The sequence below is a fragment of the Phyllobates terribilis genome, unplaced genomic scaffold, assembly GCF_046119375.1.
Source record: "Phyllobates terribilis strain yellow unplaced genomic scaffold, ASM4611937v1 Scaffold_8__6_contigs__length_399053987, whole genome shotgun sequence".
Classification (NCBI taxonomy): domain Eukaryota; kingdom Metazoa; phylum Chordata; class Amphibia; order Anura; family Dendrobatidae; genus Phyllobates; species Phyllobates terribilis.
This window is the reverse complement of record NW_027362768.1, coordinates 342088997-342109968: the sequence shown is the minus strand read 5'-3', so window position 1 is coordinate 342109968 and position 20972 is coordinate 342088997.

Here is a 20972-nt window from a genome sequence, read left to right as displayed (position 1 = left end):
AAAAGGTATAGACACTTGTGGGTTGTTTGGTTGGTGCTGTACCGCTTTAACAATAGGATGCAGTGTCTCTTGATGTTAGAGCGGCTTCCTCACTCAGATTGCGCAGGGAATACAGGCGTACACAGGAGAGAGTTCAAGAATCAACTTTGTTCACACAGAGGCAACAAACTTGATGGTTACAGAGTCTGTTAAAGGGCAATGTGCTTGGTGGTTGTAAATATTCTCTTTAGAGGTAACAATGTAAACAGAAATAGATGATTGACATCAACATTAACAGTGGGATTGCACTTGTGATTTTATATAAGGTGCCTCAGCGAGGTAGTCGTGGGCAAGCTGTAGCCCCTGCTCGCTCTGGCACCCTACAGACAATACGTGTCCTCCCTCTGATGTGTGGCTGTGTATGTGGTGCTCTCTACTTACTTCAGACCATCCGATTGTGGCGGTCTCCAGGCATTTCTCTTCTAAGACCAGGGCAGCAATAAATTCAGAGGACACGAGGTTCTTAACCATAACTGGGACTCTACTTGGGGAATAGGAATACGTACAATATTTACAGGCAGATATAATGGATACGGCCCGACAGGTTATCATCTCCTTCACAGGTGCTGGCAACATCTTCAGCCCTGGTTCCCTCTTTAAGTGAAGCATCTCTGTGACTCTAATCTCTAGCCCAAGAGAATCTTCCTCACCAGCAACAGTGTATCCGGATCCTATATCTCCCCCACGTCTTAGCCTGGAGTCCTATCTTCCTCTGCTGCCTGCGGACTGAAAGTGCCCCGGGTCCTCAATACCTCCATTGAGTTTCTCCGGCCGGCTAACAGGACTCCTGCGTAGGGAGATCTTCACACTGGTGATCCTACTGTCTGGGGTACGGAGCTCCCATCTACCATAGCAGCCACTATATTAGGCTGTCCGTAAGGTTCACTGTCCAAATTCTCACTGTCCAATTCTCAGATCTTTCTGGAAACTCACCACAGGTTTCCAATAGTGTTGAGCGAGCATGCTCGACACTACTCGTTACTCGCCCGAGCATCACGCTACTCGGGATGTTCGGTGAGCACAGAGCATTTCTGGGATACGCGGGCGGGAGCTCGGGTCTCCGCCCTGCACGTTTGGCGCTCTTTACAGAGCCAATGACCATGCGGGGATTGTCAGCCAGTCACTGTAATGCCGCAGCCATGTTGTTTGTGGGCATTACAGTGATAGGCTGGCCGCACAGCGTCACCTCGAGTATTTAAAACCGGGCGCCACCATCTTGGACACAGTCGCTCCGGATCAGATGGTGTAGGGAGAGTGCTGCTGAGTTAGGGAGAGATATATAGTGCAAAATAGGTAGTGTAGGGTCTCTAAAGCCTGCCAAATCAAACAAACAGTCCTTCTCAGGACTAGTATCCATCCCAGATATCAGGCAGGCTGTATAGGAGACGCAGTGGTTATACCAGCAAACGCTGCATTACAGTCCTGTGTGCTCCTGTTGGTCAAATTGCTAGACTTATCACCCCGGTCTCAGGGGCCAGGAAATATATATTTTTTTTTCATCGATTCATCTAAATCCTGTATTTCTTTTTTCCTCAGTCAGACTATCCAAATACGCGTCTTATTAACCTTTTGGTAATCCCCCCCCCCCCCCAAAAAAAAAAAATTGAGTGTGTCTGTGACTGTTCAGACACCAATATATCTGTTCAAAAGAGTCTGGTGTAGGCCAGAAAAATATAACTGTGGTTTTGCAGTTCCACAGGTGAATTCTCTGTATTATCCTGTTTTTGGCATTTTTTGCCGTAAAAAAAAACTGTAATAGTGTCTCCCTGACTGGTCAGACACCAATATATCTATTTAAAAGAGTCTGGTGTAGGCCAGAAAAATATAACTGTGGTTTTGCAGTTCCACGAGTGAAATCTCTGTATTATCCTGTTTTCATCATTTTTTGCCGTAAAAAAAAACTGTAATAGTGTCTCCCTGACTGGTCAGACACCATTATATCTGTTTAAAAGAGTCTGGTGTAGGCCAGAAAAATATAACTGTGGTTTTGCAGTTCCACAGGTGAAATCTCTGTATTATCCTGTTTTTGGCATTTTTTGCCGTAAAGAAAAACTGTAATAGTGTCTCCCTGACTGGTCAGACACCAATATATCTATTTAAAAGAGTCTGGTGTAGGCCAGAAAAATATAACTGTGGTTTTGCAGTTCCACGAGTGAAATCTCTTTATTATCCTGTTTTTGGCATTTTTTGCCGTAAAAAAAAACTGTAATAGTGTCTCCCTGACTGGTCAGACACCAATATATCTGTTTAAAAGAGTCTGGTGTACGCCACATAACTATAACTGTGGTTTTCCAGTTTCACGGGTCAAATCTCTGTATTATCCTGCTTTTTGCATTTTTTGCCGTAAAAAAAACAGTAATAATGTCTCCCTGACTGTTCAGACACCAATACATCTGTTTAAAAGAGTCTGGTGTAGGCCAGAAAAATATAACTGTGGTTTCGCAGTTCCACGGGTGAAATCTCTGTATTATCCTGTTTTTGGCATTTTTTGCCGTAAAAAAACTGCAATAGTGTCTCCCTGACTGGTCAGACACCAATATATCTGTTTAAAAGAGTCTGGTGTAGGTCAGAAAAATATAACTGTGGTTTTGCAGTTCCACAGGTGAAATCTCTGTATTATCCTGTTTTTGGCATTTTTTGCCGTAAAGAAAAACTGTAATAGTGTCTCTCTTACTGGTCAGACACCAATATATCTATTTAAAAGAGTCTGGTGTAGGCCAGAAAAATATAACTGTGGTTTTGCAGTTCCACGAGTGAAATCTCTTTATTATCCTGTTTTTGGCATTTTTTGCCGTAAAAAAAAACTGTAATAGTGTCTCCCTGACTGGTCAGACACCAATATATCTGTTTAAAAGAGTCTGGTGTATGCCACATAACTATAACTGTGGTTTTGCAGTTTCACGGGTCAAATCTCTGTATTATCCTACTTTTTGCATTTTTTGACGTAAAAAAAACAGTAATAGTGTCACCCTGACTGTTCAGACACCAATATATCTGTTTAAAAGAGTCTGGTGTAGGAGTTATGTTCTGCTACCAAAGCTAAGGAAAGAGAGGAGATCTGTCCCTACTATAGGACTCAGCTGAATCCCTACGATGTAACAGGGAACCTGATCCTGCGATCAGACCTGCTAAAGTCCTAATCTAGTCTGTACGAAGACCTATAGATGTGGGGAGGGAATCCCTACAAGTACTAAGGACTGGAAGGAATATGGGACACCTCCTAACAGAAATAGTAGCAGACAGACGAACAAACAAAATAGATAGAACTTAGAGGTCCGTAGACCAAGCAAACTAACAGAGATAGATACAGAGCACAGGCTAGCTAGAAAGTAGATATACAATGAAGTCCAGCAAAGCCAGAAGGGCGGAGCAGGATTAAAGAGGCCAACAAGGTCATGTGACCAGCAAAGGAAAAAAAAACTAACAGCAAGGTTCTAACAGTACCCCCCCTTCTAAGAGGATCCTCCGGATCCCCTAGGACCAGGCTTATCAGGAAATCTCCTGTGAAACGCTCTGATAAGTCTGGACGCGGAAACATCATCTGACCTCACCCAAGAGTTATCCTCGGGTCCGAAACCTTTCCAGGCCACAAGATACTGCAAACTACCTCTATACCGTCTAGAGTCAAGGATGCGAGAAATTTCATATTCCCCGTCCTCCACCACCGGAGGAACAGAGGCAGAGGCGTCACCATCCGACACAACAGCTTTTTTTAACAGAGAGACATGAAACACCGGATTAATTCTCCAGGAGGTAGGAACCTCCAACCTAACAGCAGATTGGTTGACAACCTGAAGCACCTTAAAGGGCCCTACAAACTTGGGACCCAATTTCTTAGAAGGAATCCTCAACCGCAGATTCCTAGAGGACAACCAAACCATGTCACCAACAGCGAACAAAACCTCCTGTCGTTTCCTATCAAAGTAGTCTTTAGATTTTCTGTTGGCCTCCTGAAGATTACCACGCACATCCGTCCAAACTCTTTCCAAATCACCGGAAAAATTCTCCTCCTCAGGCACGGCAGATCCCAACTTGGAGAACGACCCAAACGACGGATGTCTCCCAGAACAACAAAAAAAAGGCGAACAACCAGCAGAAGAAGATGTATGATTGTTCAGAGCAAATTCGGCAAGTGGCAGAAACTCAGACCACCCCTCTTGATTGTCTGCCACAAAACAACGTAAGAACTGCTCAACATCCTGGTTTTTCCTTTCTGTCTGGCCATTAGATTCAGGATGATATCCGGACGAAAACGACAAATGAATTCCCAACCTGTCACAAAAGGCACGCCAAAAACGAGCCACGAACTGAGGACCCCTATCAGAAACAATGTCAGTAGGAACGCCATGAAGTCTGACAATTTCTTTGACAAAGGTCTTAGCGAGAGTTTTAGCGCAGGGCAGTTTGACGAAGGGAACCAAGTGACACATCTTGCTAAAACGGTCCACGACCACCCAGATGACAGTAAAACCCTCAGAGGGGGGAAGGTCAGTTATAAAGTCCATAGCCAAATGTGTCCAAGGAGCACTGGGGACCTCCAAAGGACAAAGCAACCCCGCAGCAGGAGTATGTGAGGACTTAGATCTAGCACATATAGTACATTGGCGCACCCACTTAATGACTTCCTTCTGCCATCCAGGCCACCAAAAACTGCGACCCACCAGTCTCTTGGTCTCAGAGATTCCGGGATGACCTGCCAACCGAGATTCGTGACACTCAACAAACAAATCTCTCCTAAAGGTCCCAGGCACAAACAACCTCCCATGAGGAGTGTTAGATGGGGCATTCTCCTGAGCTTTAAGAATCTCATCTTCCAAAACGGAGTCTAAAGCAGCTATCACAACACCTTCTTGTAAAATGTTTTCCTCTTTCTCAGCACCGACTATGGGAGAAAAACTGCGAGACAAGGCATCCGCCTTAACATTCTTAGTACCAGGGATGTAAGTAACGGAGAAATTAAACCGCGAGAAAAACAGTGCCCACCTAGCCTGACGGGCATTCAGGCGCTTGGCAGCATCAAGATATATCAGATTTTTATGATCCGTAAGAACCTGAACGGGAAATTCCGCACCTTCCAAGAAGTGGCGCCAGTGTTCAAATGCGAGTTTAATAGCCAATAATTCCCGATTACCAACATCGTAATTCAATTCAGTCTCCGAAAATTTTTTTGAAAAAAAGGCACAGGGATGTAATCCATCCCCGTTATCCTGAGACAATACTGCGCCAACCCCCACAGAGGAAGCATCAACCTCAACCAAAAACGGCCTAGTAACATCAGGCTGCATAAGGATGGGAGCAGAGGTGAACCTCTCCTTGAGATACACAAAAGCTTCAATGGCCTCAGAAGACCACTGAACCGCATCAGCACCTTTCCTGGTGAGATCAGTCAGAGGTTTGACAATACTAGAAAAATTTTTTAGGAATTTTCTATAGTAATTGGCGAAACCCAAAAACCTCTGTATCGATTTCAAACCAATATGCCTAGGCCATTCCTGCACAGCCTGAACCTTAACCGGATCCATCTCAAAACCTTTGCTGGAGATAATGTAGCCCAAAAAACTAATTCTCTGTACAGCGAACTCACATTTCTCCAGCTTAGCAAAAAGCGAATTGTCCATTAATAACTGTAATACCTCACGCACGCTCCGCCAATGAGACTCCAGATCTGGCGAATAAATCAAAATGTCATCCAAATACACAACCACATTTTTACCGATCAAAGGTCTAAGGATGTCATTAATCAGATTCTGAAAAAATGCAGGAGCATTAGTAAGACCAAAAGGCATAACCAGATTCTCAAAATGACCCACAGGAGTGTTAAAAGCAGTCTTCCATTCATCACCCTCCTTCATGCGCAACAGATTGTATGCCCCCTTAAGGTCAATTTTAGAGAACCACTTGGCCCCCAATAACTGGTTAAACAGATCAGGAATCAATGGCAGTGGGTAAGGATTGCGTACCGTAATTTTGTTAATCTCACGAAAATCCAGACAAGGACGTAAACCGCCGTCCTTTTTTTTTACAAAAAAAAATCCAACCGCCACAGGAGACTTAGAGGGCCTAATGTGACCGGCGGCCAAACTTGTCTGTATGTATTCCTCCAAAGCCTTCCTCTCAGGAATAGTAAGGTTAAATAAACGACTTTTAGGAAGAGTCGCTCCGGGGACAAATTCAATAGAACAATCATAGTCTCTATGGGGAGGCAAAACCTGCGATTCCTTCTCAGAAAAAACTCTCCAAAAATCCTGAATAGGAACAGGCAATTCTCCCCTATCCAAAGCTGCAATACGCCCGTTACAACACTTGTCATAACATTTATGGCTCCAGGATTTAATTTCACTGGTAGACCAATCCAGTACAGGATTGTGAAATTTTAACCAGGGCAAACCCAATATTACTGGAGAAGGCAAGTTATTCAACACTACCAAATCCAATTTCTCATGGTGAACACCATTAATAGTGAGAGGAAATTCACTGACCTTGAGAGTAATATTCTTCAAAGGGGAGCCATCCACAGAAACCACAGCAATGGGGGATGATAAAGGTTCAGGTTTTAAATTGAGTTTTTCCACGAATCCCCCATCAATTACATTTAGTGTAGACCCGCAATCAACAAACACCCGAAATTCCATTAATTTTTCCTGAGCAATCGTGGAAGCAGCTAAAAATATACCCTTGGAATTTAAACAGGCAATACGGGCGTGACTGACCATTTTTTTTTTCTTTCTTCATACGAAGCTCACAGCCTTTAATCAAATGACCAGATTTTCCGCAATAGAAACACAAGCCTTCCGAAAAACGACGGTCTTTTTCTTGAGAGCGAGGTGCCACCGATCCAATCTCCATCGGTTCACCACTGTTAGTACACACATTATCATAACCAGAAACTGACATAGCAGAGGATTTGCTCTCATTAACCCTAGCACGCAGTCTTCTATCCACCCGTATAGCTAATTGCATAGCCTGTTGCAAATCCTCAGGTGTAGGATAAGCAATTAGCAGGTCTTTAACCCTTTCACTGAGCCCAGCAAGAAATAGACTTTTCAGAGCAGAATCGTTCCACCCTGTTTGAGTGGACCAACGACGAAAATGAGTACAATATTTTTCCACATTACCTGATCCTTGCTTTAAACGTCTCAACTCAGTCTCAGCTGATGCCACACGGTCAGGATCATCATATAATAGTCCTAAAGCAGAAAAAAAACTATCCACTGATCTGAAGCATGTATCACTAGGTTGCAAAGAAAAGGCCCACTCCTGAGGCTCTTTGCGCAAAAGTGACATTATGAACCCTACGCGCTGGGATTCATCCCCAGAGGACTTGGGTCTCAAACGAAAATACAATAAGCAAGCATTTTTAAATGAAAAAAATTCTCGATGTTCACCAAAAAATAAATCCGGCAAACATACCTTAGGCTCCAAGAAATATGCTCCAGGACAGTTACTCACGTGCTGACGGAGCTCGGCCACTTCCAGAGAGAGTCCCTGCAGGTGTTTAGCCAAATCCTGAACCGACACCATGATGGAACAAAAAAAAAATCTTTCCTTAGAGAATTTGCAGGCTGGACTTACTGTTATGTTCTGCTACCAAAGCTAAGGAAAGAGAGGAGATCTGTCCCTACTATAGGACTCAGCTGAATCCCTACGATGTAACAGGGAACCTGATCCTGCGATCAGACCTGCTAAAGTCCTAATCTAGTCTGTACGAAGACCTATAGATGTGGGGAGGGAATCCCTACAAGTACTAAGGACTGGAAGGAATATGGGACACCTCCTAACAGAAATAGTAGCAGACAGACGAACAAACAAAATAGATAGAACATAGAGGTCCGTAGACCAAGCAAACTAACAGAGATAGATACAGAGCACAGGCTAGCTAGAAAGTAGATATACAATGAAGTCCAGCAAAGCCAGAAGGGCGGAGCAGGATTAAATAGGCCAACAAGGTCATGTGACCAGCAAAGGAAAAAAAACCTAACAGCAAGGTTCTAACAGTAGGCCAGAAAAATATAACTGTGGTTTTGCAGTTCCACGGATCAAATCTCTGTATTATCCTGTTTTTGGCACTTTTTGCCGTAAAAAAAACAGTAATAGTGTCTCCCTGACTGGTCAGACACCAATATATCTGTTTAAAAGAGTCTGCTGTACGCAACATAACTATAACTGTGGTTTTGCAGTTCCACGGGTCAAAGCTCTGTATTAACCTGTTTTTGTCATTTTTTGCCGTAAAAAAAAACTGTAATAGTGTCTCCCTGACTGGTCAGACACCAATATATCTGTTTAAAAGAGTCTGGTGTACCCACATAACTATAACTGTGGTTTTGCAGTTCCACGGGTCAAATCTCTGTATTATCCTGTTTTGGCATTTTTTGCCGTAAAAAAAACTGTAATAGTGACTCCCTGACTGGTCAGACACCAATATATCTGTTTAAAAGAGTCTGGTGTAGGCCAGAAAAATATAACCGTGGTTTTGCAGTTCCACGGGTCAAATCTCTGTATTATCCTGTTTTTGTCATTTTTTGCCATAAAAAAAAACTGCAATAGTGTCTCCCTGACTGGTCAGACACCAATATATCTGTTTAAAAGAGTCTGGTGTACGCCGCATAACTATAACTGTGGTTTTGCAGTTCCACGGGTCACATCTCTGTATTATCCTTTTTTTGGCATTTTTGCCGTAAAAAAAACCAGTAATAGTGTCTCCCTGACTGGTCAGACACCAATATATCTGTTTAAAAGAGTCTGGTGTAGGCCAGAAAAATATAACTGCGGTTTTTCAGTTCCACGGATCAAATCTCTGTATTATCCTGTTTTGGGCATTTTTTGCCGTAAAAAAAACAGTAATAGTGTCTCCCTGACTGGTCAGACACCAATATATCTGTTTAAAAGAGTCTGGTGTAGGCCAGAAAAATAGAACTGTGGTTTTGCAGTTCCATGGTTCAAATCTCTGTATTATCCACTTTTGGGCCTTTTTTACATAAAAAAAAGAGTTTGAGTGTGTCGCTGACTGTTCAGCCCCAAATATATCTATTTAAAAAAGTCTGGTATGCGCCATTAAATTAGAATTGTGGTTTTGCAGTTCCACGGTTCAAATCTCTGTATTATCCAGCTTTTGGTATTTTTTTCCGTAAAGAAAAACAGTAATAGTGTCTCCCTGTCTGTTCAGTCACAAATATATCTGTTTAAAAGATTCTGATGTACGCCACATAGCTATAACTGTGGTTTTGCAGTTCCACGGTTCAAATCTCTGTATTATCCAGTTTTTGGCCTGTTTTACATAAAAAAAACAGTAATAGTGTCTCCCTGTCTGTTCAGTCACAAATATATCTGTTTAAAAGATTCTGATGTACGCCACATAGCTATAACTGTGGTTTTGCAGTTCCACGGTTCAAATCTCTGTATTATCCAGTTTTTGGCCTGTTTTACATAAAAAAAACAGTAATAGTGTCTCCCTGTCTGTTCAGTCACAAATATATCTGTGTAAAAGATTCTGGTCTAGGCCAGAGAAATAGAACTGTGGTTTTCCTCTTCCATGGTTCTAATCTCCTTTTTATTACCCTTTTTCTATTCATAGTGCGAGTGTAAGTTATTTTACTTCATTTACAATGGGCAAGGCGCGTGGCAAGGGACGTGGAACTGGACGTTCTGGTGATGGTGCGTGTAGAGGACGGGGCCGTGGCCAAGGTGAAAATGTGCCAAAACCAACAGCCACTTCTTCTCGCTCCCACTTCTTGACCAAATTACTAGGGAAGCACACTACAACACCAGTATTGCGAACTGATCAGTGTGAACAGGTTATTAATTGGATAGAAGATAATACTTCCAGTTACCTGGGCACCACCATCTGTCTTCCGCATACTCCTCCTCACCATGCCGAGTGTCGTCAGACAGCAACTGATCCAACACTTGAACACTCTGAAGAACTGTTCACTGGTCCATTTCCATATTTGTGCCCCTCGCCTGCTCCGCTTGAAGTGGTGGAAGAGGAGATCCCATGTAGCGATGACCAAATATTTGAACAGCCGCAGCCAGAGGAAGTCGACGCTGGCAATTTGTCACAAGAGGTGAACGATGACGAGACACAATTGCCACGAAGTGAGGAGGAGGATCGTGGTGCGCAAGTGGAAGAGGAGGAGGTGGTGGATGATCTAGTAACTGACCCAACGTGGCAGGAGGACACGCACAGCGAGGCCAGCAGCACACAGGGGGAGGGAGGCTGAGTACCCTAACAGGCAGGAAGAAGCAGTGTGGTGGCCGCACACAGAAGGCGGGCAACAGTTCCCCGTAACACCAAAATGAGGGACGTTGCCAGTACAACCGGTAGGTCTTCCAGAGTCTGGAATTTTTTTTAAAGACTCTGCTGATAACCCCAAAAAGGCCATTTGTACCACCTGCCATGCCAGCATCAGCAGGGGTGAGAAAACTACCTGCCTGACCACCACTAGCATGATCAGACACATGGCAGCAAAGCACCCGACTTTGTGGGGTGAACCCCAGGGTCCACGACCAGTGTCAGTGGGTGTCACCACTGCTTCTTCCGCTGTTGTGCGTGTAATAGAACCCCCTGTTGTGCGTGCAAGGCAATCCCCTGTCCATACTGCATGCAAAGATGCCCCCTCCTCTCAGTCTTCACTTGTTATGGCAGTTTCTCAAGAAACAGCATCAACGTCCAAGTCCACGTCCCACCGCAGCGTTCAATTGTCCATATCCCAGAGCTTTGAACGAAAGTGCAAATTCGCACCCAACGCCCCACAGGCCACAGTCCTAAATTCACACATTTCACGACTGCTTGCGTTGGAAATGCTGCCATTTAGGCTGGTGGAGACGGAATCCTTCCGCAACCTTATGGCGGTGGCCGTCCCTCGGTACTCGGTCCCCAGCTGACACTATTTTGCCCGGTGTGCCATCCCCGCACTACTCAAGCACGTGTCCCAAAACATCTGCCGTGCCCTCAACAACGCAGTTACAGGGAGAGTCCACCTGACAACGGACACGTGGACAAGTGCTTGTGGCCAGGGACGGTACATCTCCCTGACGGCACACTGGGTAAGCATAGTGGAAGCAGGGACCCAGTCGGACCTTGGGACGGAACACATCCTCCCCACACCGAGGATTGCGGGCCCTATGTCAGTCAGAGTTGCCCCCACAGTGTACAGCTCCTGCGCATCATCCTCCTCCTCCTCCTCATGTTCAGCCTCCATCTCAGATATCACCACATCAGTTACAAGCTGGAAGCACTGCAGTACGGCCTCAGCCAAGCGGCAACAGGCTGTGCTGAAACTCATAAGCTTAGGTGATAAACCTCACACTGCTTGAGAGTTGTGGACAGCTGTGAAAGAGCAGGCAGATCTGTGGCTGAGACCGCTGAACCTACATCCAGGCATGGTCGTGTGTGACAATGGCCGTAACCTGGTGGCCGCTCTGAGGTGAGGCGAGATCACACACGTTCCATGCCTGGCTCATGTGCTTAACCTCGTGGTTCAGAGGTTTCTTAAATCATACCCCGAGTTGCCAGATCTGCTCGTCAAAGTACGCCGCCTGTCAGCTCATTTTCGGAAGTCGGCTACAGCCTTGTGTTGCAGCAGCGTTTGCAGCTTCAAGCACACCGACTGGTGTGTGATGTCCCCACGCGTTGGAACTCTACCCTCCACATGTTGCAAAGGATTTGTGAGCAGAAGAGAGCAGTTGTGGAGTACCAGCTGCAACAAGGCCGTTAATATTCAGGGCAGACTCCACACATAAGACCTCAGGAGTGGACCTGGATGTCTGACATATGTTCCATCCTGACAAACTTTGAGGAGTCCACCAAGATGGTGAATGGCGATGACGCCATCATTAGCGTCAGCATCCCACTTGTCTGTCTTTTGCAACGCTCTCTGCAGAGAATTAAAGAGGAGGCATTGCAGCCAGAGTATGATGAGATGGATCAAGAAGCCGTAGCGGGCGATTACACACAGCCCAGCCTCATCTCATCCCAACGTGCATTGGGGGACAATGAGCGAGAGGAGGAGGAGGAGGAAGAACAGGAGCTGGTATTATGCGCTGTAGACGGTAGTACCTGTACAACTGTCATACCGTCGGTTCAGCGTGGGTGGCCTGAGGACAGGGGGGAGGAGTAGGAGGAGGAGGAGAGCATGGTCAGTCGTCATCTTGGTGAGGATACGGAAGTCTTGCCCGTTAGTCTGGCACGCATGGCTGACTTTATGTTACGCTGCCTTAACCATGACCCTCGCCTTGCCAAAATGTTGAGTGACAGTCATTACTGGTTGGTAACACTTTTAGAGCCCCGCTACAAGGAGAACTTTCACTCTCTTATTCCTGAGGTGGAGAGGTCTACAAAAATGGGGCAGTACCAGAAGGTCCTTGCTGCAGAACTGTTAAAAAAATAATTCCCATAATTCCCATCTGAACACTCTAGCGGCAGAGGTCACAGTTCGTTGACCAACCAAGGCGTACAGGCGAGAGAGACGCAACTCCAATCCAGCAGAGGCAGGGGAACACTGTCAACGTTCTGGGACAGTTTTCTGAGACCCGCCCAGCTTACAGGCCCTGAGGCTCGGGGTACTCTCACAAGGAGTGGAAAGTTTCAAAAGATGGTGAGGGAGTACCTTGCCGACCGTACCAGCGTCCTCCGTGATTCCTCTGTGGCTTTTAATTATTGGGTATCCAAGCTGGACACTTGGAATGAACTCGCTCTGTACACCTTGGAGGTCCTGGCCTGCCCTGCCGCTAGCGTGTTATCGGAGCGTGTTTTTAGTGCCGCTGGGGGAATTATAACTGATAAGCGCACTCGCCTGTCAACTGACAATGCTGACAAGCTAACCCTTATCAAAATGAACAAGGGCTGGATTGGGCCAGACTTCTCATCACCACCAAATGACAGCAGAGTAACATAAAGTCAGATCCACTGTGTTATTTTGGGAGGTGTATTCCCATGCACCGCTTCACACCCACACATGAGTATACGCTTCCTCAATTCGGCTTTTTTTTGCTCTTCTCCTTATCCTCAGCCTCCACCACCACTATACCACCAGGGTGACCGTGGTCCATGTTGCCAGCATTGCAAGTTCCTCCGTCCTAATTTTTGGCAGCTTTTGCTTGGAAGGCATAGGCAAAGACTATGGGAGACCAACTCCCCAATAATGGGAATAATGTTTTTAATATGTTGTACTGCATGGCTCTTGTAAGGGGCATTAAAACTGTCTTGTTAAACCACTCTGACCTCCACGTCTCTTCCAAGGGCCATTTAAACCGTCTTGTTAAGCTACTGCAACCTCCACATCTCTTCCAAGGGGCATTAAAACTGTCTTGTTAAGCTACTGCGACCTCCACCACTTTACCAAGGGGCATTAAAGCTGTCTTGTTAAGCTACTGCAACCTCCACCACTTTTCCAAGGTGCATTAAAACCGTCTTGTTAAGCTACTGCGACCTCCACCACTTTTCCAATGGGCATTAAAGTTGTCTTCTTAAGCTACTGCGACCTCCACCACTTTTCCAAGGGGCATTAAAGCTGTCTTGTTAAGCTACTGCGACCTCCACGTCTCTTCCAAGGGGCATTATAACTGTTTTGTTAAGCTAATGCGACCTCCACCACTTTTCCGAGGGGCATTAAAACCGTCTTGTTAAGCTACTGCGACCTCCACGTCTCTTCCAAGGAGCATTAAAACCGTCTTGTTAAGCTATTGCGACCTCCACCACTTTTCCAAGGGGCATTAAAACCATTTTGTTAAGCTACTGCGACCTCCGTGTCTCTTCCAAGGGGCATTAAAAGCGTCTTGTTAAGCTAATGCGACGTCCACCACTTTTCCAAGGGGCATTAAAACCGTCTTGTTAAGCTACTGCGACCTCCATGACTTTTCCAAGGGGCATTAAAACCATTTTGTTAAGCTACTGCGACCTCCACGTCTCTTCCAAGGGGCATTAAAACAGTCTTGTTAAACTACTGCGACCTCCACCACTTTTCCAAGGGGCATTAAAGCGGTCTTGTTAAGCTACTGCGACCTCCACCACTTTTCCAAGGGGCATTAAAACCGTCTTGCTAAGCTACTGCGACCTCCACGTCTCTTCCAAGGGGCATTAAAACAGTCTTGTTAAGCTAATGCAACCTCCACCACTTTTCCAAGGGGCATTGATATTGTCTTTTTATTCCACTGCGACCTCCACGTCTCTTCCAAGGGGCATTAAAACCGTCTTGTTAAGCTACTGCGACCTCCACCACTTTTCCAAGGGGCATTAAAGCTGTCTTGTTAAGCTACTGCGATCTCCACCACTTTTCCAAGGGGCATTAAAACAGTCTTGTTAAGCTACTGCGACCTCCACGTCTCTTCCAAGGGGCATTAAAACCATTTGTTAAGCTACTGCAACCTCCACCACTTTTCCAAGGGGCATTAAAACCATCTTGTTAAGCTACTGTGACCTCCACGTCTCTTCCAAGGGGCATTTAAACCGTCTTGTTAAGCTATTGCAACCTCTACGTCTTTTCCAAGGGGCATTAAAACCGTCTTATTAAGCTAATGCGACCTCCACCACTTTTCCAAGGGGCATTAAAACCGTCTTGTTAAGCTACTGCGACTTCCACCACTTTTCCAAGGGGCATTAAAGCTGTCTTGTTAAGCTACTGCGACCTCCACCACTTTTCCAAGGGGCATTAAAACTGTCTTGTTAAGCTACTGCGACCTCAACTTCTTTTCCAAGGGGCATTAAAACCATTTTGTTAAGCTACTACTGCGACCTCCACCACTTTTTCAAGGGGCATTGATATTGTCTTTTTATTCCACTGGCAAACTCCACCATTCTTCCAACAGGCATTGCATTTCCTCATAATTTTAGTCAGCTTTTGCTTTTCAATACATAGGCTAACACTAAGGGAGACCCACTCCCCAAAAATGGGTAGAAGGTTTTTAGTATGCTGTAATCCACGTCTGTTTCAAGGGCCATTGCAGTTCCTCATAATTTTTGGAAAGCCTTCCATTCACTGCTTAGGCCAACAGTGCACAGGAGACCAAGTTGCTATAAATGGAAAAAACGGTTTAGTTAAGGCCCTCTGACCTCCATGTCACTTCCAAGGGGCATTGGAGTGCCTTAAAATTTTTGGTAGGCATTGCACTCACTGCATGCCCCATAACTGTGTAGCCGAACCTCTCCTTTTGGTACAGAAACATATCCTACTAGACATGTGAGGTTGACTGGCCTGATATTGATGTGAATGGTCCCTGTTCCTCCTGCTCTTTCTCCTTTGCCACCACCTCATCCATCATTCATCACCTGAAGATTTGTTTTAATGAGAGTCATAGAACTGGGATAGTAGCAGGAAAACATCCAGCAATCCTCGGAGGAGGTAGGATATGCGCCAAAATGCTGACCACCTCAGGCCTAGCCGCTACTACATACATGCGCTTGCATTCCAAGAAAACAAAGCAGATGCTAATGTCTATCATCATCATCATGCTTCTCACCTTGGCACTCTCAACTCCCCTGATGGAGAAGCCAGGGCTCCGGAGGAGTCTGGTTCTCTGGTGGGCTCGTCCAATGCTGCCCTAAAGCAGGCCGGGCTAAGAAAAGTGTGTGGGGGGATGTTCCAAGGAGAAATAGGGGCGGCTGGGGACCGTGTGTGGACACCTGGCCGTGGGGGGGCTAGGAACCGAGTATGGACACCCGGCCGCCCCCTGGTGGTTGGGGACCGAGTGTGGACACCCGGCCCCGGACGGCTGGGGACTGAGTATGGATACTTCGCTGGCAAAGCAGCCATGAGATAGTGGCCAGCTTCGGCCTCCTCTAAACTAAAAGGCCCCATTTCAAGTGCAAGCAAGCTAGCAGTATGGTATTGCAGCCTGGGGGTGGGTGGGTGGCAGGTTGCACACATACGCTTGCATTCCAAGAAAACAAAGCAGATGCTAACTTCTATCATCATCATCATCATCATGCTCCTCACCTTGGCACTCTCAACTCCCCTGAAGGAGAAGCCAGGGCCCACCGGACGAGTCTGGTTCTCTGGTGGGCTCGTCCAATGCTGCACTGAAGCAGGCCGGGCTAAGAAAAGTGTGGGGGGATGTTCCAAGGAGAAATAAGGGCGGCTGGGGACCATTTATGGACACCCGGCCACCCCAAGGCGGCTGGGGACCGTGTGTGGACAGCCGGCTGCCCCCTGGCGGCTGGGGACCGAGCGTGGACACCCGGCCGCCAGGCGGCAGGGGACTGAGTATGGATACCAGGCCGCCGATGCAGCCATGACATGGTGGCCGGTGTCTGCCTCCACATGCCTAAAAGGCCCAATTTCAAGTGCAAGCAAGCTAGTAGTATGGTATTGCAGCCTGGGGGTGGGTGGGTGGCAGGTTGCACACTTACGCTTGCATTCCAAGAAAACAAAGCAGATGCTAACTTTCATCATCATCATGCTCCTCACCTTGGCACTCTCAACTCCCCTGATGGAGAAGCCAGGGCCCACCGGAGGAGTCTGGGTCTCTGGTGGGCTCGTCCAATGCTGCCCTAAAGCAGGCCGGGCTAAGAAAAGTGTGTGGGGGGATGTTCCAAGGAGAAATAGGGGCGGCTGGGGACTGTGTGTGGACACCCGGCCGCGGGGCGGCTGGGAACCGAGCGTGGACACCCGGCCGCCGGGCGGCTGGGGACTGAGTATGGATACCTCGCTGCCGAAGCAGCCATGAGGTAGTGGCCAGCTTTGGCCTCCTCCAAACTAAAAGGCCCCATTTCAAGTGCAAGCAAGCTAGCAGTATGGTATTGCAGCCTGGGAGTGGGTGGGTGGCAGGCTGCATACTTGCGCTTGCATTGCAAGGAATGGGGTAGGTACAATTGAACACTGCCCTGGGACAAGGACTTGCACGGGGATAGTTGCAAGTCTGCATCTTCTGATGCGGAAAGGATCACTTCTGATGGGCACACTTTTAGGCAGTGACCTGGGTGTCAGAGATGCTTCCAGGGGTCTTCTCCATGCTGTTCCGATGTCTTTTCAGCACTGTATGCATGTGTCACACAGCACATGGCCAGATAAGATTGTAAAATGTTAAAATGACATTTCCTGGTGAATGCATTGGTCACGGTTGAAAGCAATACAAAAGTGCAAAAAGGCATAAAAAATGCTACTTGTGAACATAGCCCAAGGTGTGGAGGAGTATTTTTGTTTTTCGTTATTTATTTTACCTTATACACAAGTCTTTACCCTGGAAAGGAAGTTCCTTAACATATTTCACAGGAAAACCGTTTCAGTTTAGTTTTTGAACGTTTTATTGTGAGCCCGTAAAAGTGGCTTAATACCTCTGACCACGTTGTTGACAGCAGTGACCTGGGGGTCAGAAATGCTTCCTGGGGCGATGCGCATGCTGTCCCCATGTCTTTTTAGCACTGTCAGTATCGTTTTGGGCACTTTTTAGGCTTTCTACAGACTGCCGGGGGTGCCGCTGCAAAAATGCTCGGTTCTCCCATAAACTAACATTGGGCTCGTTGCTCGGGTCGAGCAGCCGAGTATCACGGCGAGCTCGGCCCGAGCTTCGAGCACCCAAGCATTTTAGTGCTCGCTCAACACTAGTTTCCTACAGTGCCCACCCTCTATGGGCTGTCCTCACACACTTAACTCTTCACTGTCATACCTGTCTGCAATCCTGCTAGCAGACTTGCACTATCAACTGTGCCCGCGACAGTGGCATCTTGTGGCTGGTTACCAATACTAAAACCCCCAAGGAATTATATCAGGAACAAGCTTTATCCACACTTTATGTTTAATCGTGGCACTAAGTTCCCCCTCTACTCTACTGGCTGGATCATCACAGCTAACCCCTTAACTGGACCTAATGGCAGCTCAGAGAGATCTAACTATGGGAACATTCTCTTTTAACTCTTTTAGTGCCAAAGGAAGGCTACATCCTTCCCCACTACTACATTCCCCCACACTTTAATGATGGTCGTCCTCGACCATACCAGGCAATAAATCACACATTAACACCTTTTTAGTACAAGACTGGCCTTGAAGTCTTCTTCTTGTGTGGAGACCGGCCCTTCTCGATTAAGGGCCCAGAACAACAACTCAGATAGTTCATTGTCATAACTTTCAAAACTTTTCAGGAATACCGGTCCTTCTTGGTAAGGACCCCGGAAGCACAGTGTCCATGTCCATTTTACCAAAACAGGTCATCTCACCAATGGCCCTGCATATTCCTTAAGGGCTGGATCCTGAGGCACACAGTCAAGGGGAGCACCCAATGAGTCTTTTTCTTCCTGGCCCTAGCGGGGGTCATCGGTTCTTACCGCTAGGCCACAAGTCTCTTAGTAGTAGAGGATATCAAACCTCAAGGTGTGCCTCAGTGTGAACCCTCTCACAGCACAAAGCCCCACAACCAGTAGGAGCAGGGAATGAGAAAGGGGCAAACAAACCTTCAGCCGTCCGCAGCTACTACAGGCCCACCTGGCCTTGAGGGTATCTCAAACAGTTCCTCTGATTCCTTTTCAGAAAAAAAAAACACACAGGCCTTCTGACCATGAAGGTATCAACAGTCCTTACTAGAATAACAAAGGCGAGGCGCCTTAAACTTTGTTTCCTGAGACTCAACTGGTCTTCAGCCTTTAAATAGGGGTTCCTCGGAACTTGACCCCTCAAAATAGCCTGCTGGACGCGAATCAAGTAACTGGAACTGCCCAGAGGGCACCTTGGTCACTGCTCAGGTGTCTCCTGGAATTTCTCCATCTTCTTCCAGACTCCTCTCAGGCAGAACCAAGCCACTTCCAGCTGAAGTTATCACTGGAACTATCGGCACATCTGCATCAGGCTCCCAGAGTGAAGTCAAGGCCCAAAGTCCTTCCTGAAGCTCCTCTACCATCTTCCTCCCCTCGAAATACCACCGCTCTATGCTTCTGAGGAATTCACCGCAGCTTATTTAGGTTGGCAACTGAGCAGCATGCAATAGTTGCTGGCCTGCATCCTGTCTTATTGAATGGGATAGAGCTGAGGCTTGGATAACTTCACGGTGTGTCATCACAACTGATATCTTCCACAGCTCCTTACCACTCATGTGCGCCGGTCGCTCTCTGACTACGTGCTTCCTGCACGTCTGGCTCTGCCTCTTCGTAGGCCGAATCCCTGACGCGGCCACCGTGTCACACTTCACTCTCGGCGGCTCCGCCTTCAGCCTTGCCTCCTTTCCTGATGCGCTGGTACGCACTGGGCCGGACTTCACTCTGCGCCGCGCCCTCTTCTTCACCTCCCTCCCATCCTGGGACGAATCTTCACCGCTGGGCCCATCCTCCTCTGGGCCGGAACTCGTAGGGGCTGGACATCTTTTCGCGCTCTCCGGCGCCGTCCACTCCCACGATAGGCGGTTCTTTTTCTATACTTTACTGCCATTGTCACCTTCTTGCAATCCATGCTTCGGGCCGCCATCTTGGGCCGCATGCTTTCCAACACTTTCTCTTCAGTGTTTTGCGTTGGCTCTTCCCCGTTTTCTTCATGTGAGAAGCTCGCATCCTGCCGACTACGCCAAATGTAAGGTGCCTCAGCGAGGTAGTCTTGGGCGAGCTGTAGCCCCTGCTTGCTCTGGCACCCTACAGACAATACGTGTCCACCCTCTGATGTGTGGCTGTGAATGTGGTGCTCTCCACTTACTTCAGACCATCTGATTGCGGCTGTCTTCAGGCATTTCTCTTCTGGGACCAGGGCAGCAATAAATTCAGAGGACACGAGATTCTTAACCATAACTGGGACTTTACTTGGGGAATAGGAATATGTACAATATTTACAGGCAGATATAATGGATAAGGCCCGACAGGTTATCATCTCCTTCACAGGCGCTGGCAATATCTTCAGCCCTGGTTCCCCCTTTAAGTGAAGCATTTCTGTGACTCTAATCTCTAGCCCAAGAGAATCCTCCTCACCAGCTACAGTGTATCCGGATCCTATATCTCCCCCATGTCTTAGCCTGGAGTCTTATCTTCCTCTGCTGCCTGCAGACTGAAAGTGCTTTGGGTCCTCAATACTTCCGTTGAGTTTCTCCGGTCGGCTAACAGGACTATTGCGTAGGGAGATCTTCACACTGGTGATCCTACTGTCTGGGATACGGAGCTCCAACTACCCTAGCAGCCACTATATTAGACTGTCCGTAAGGTTCATTGTCTAAATTCTCACTGAGTTCTTTCTGGAAACTCACCACAGGTTTCCTACAGTGCCCACCTTCTATGGGGTGTCCTCACACACTTAACTCTTCACTGTCATACCTGTCTGCAATCCTGCTAGCAGACTTGCACTATCAACTGTGCCCGGGACAGTGGCATCTTGTGGCTGATTACCAATACTACAGCCCACATGGAATTATATCAGGAAAAGCTTTATACACACTTTATGCCTAATCGTGCCACTAAGCTCCCCCTCTACTCTACTGGCGGGATCTTCACAGCTAATCCCTTAACTGGACCTAATGGCAGCTCAGAGAGATCTAACTACGGGAACATTCTCTTTTAACTCTTTTAGTGCCAAAGGAAGGCTACGTCCTTCCCCACTACTACATTTACACAGCCTGCCGGAACCCTTTGGTGACAAGTCCGGTAATCGTGTACATTCCTACGGCCTGATCACACAGACACATGGAGATCAGTCCTTCACCTTCAGGCTCCAGCGTCTTAGCTGTCCTTCTGGTGGCAACCCTATTTTCTCACAGGCATTAGCACTCAGACTTCACTTTCATCACAGTCAGTAGTTAGCCTCTTACTGTGACTAATCAACAGAAATAAGTTGACAACTAGGTGGTTTCTCCACTGCAACCAGATCAGAGGAAACCCATGGAAACAATCCAGAACATAACAGTCTAGGACACAACAGTGAGGTTTATATAACACAAGTCTTTAAAGGGGTTGACCACTGCTCGGACAACCACTTCTCAATGCCTATCCCTATGTTAACCCCCTTGTAAAATAATAATGTTTATACTCACCTCCGCCG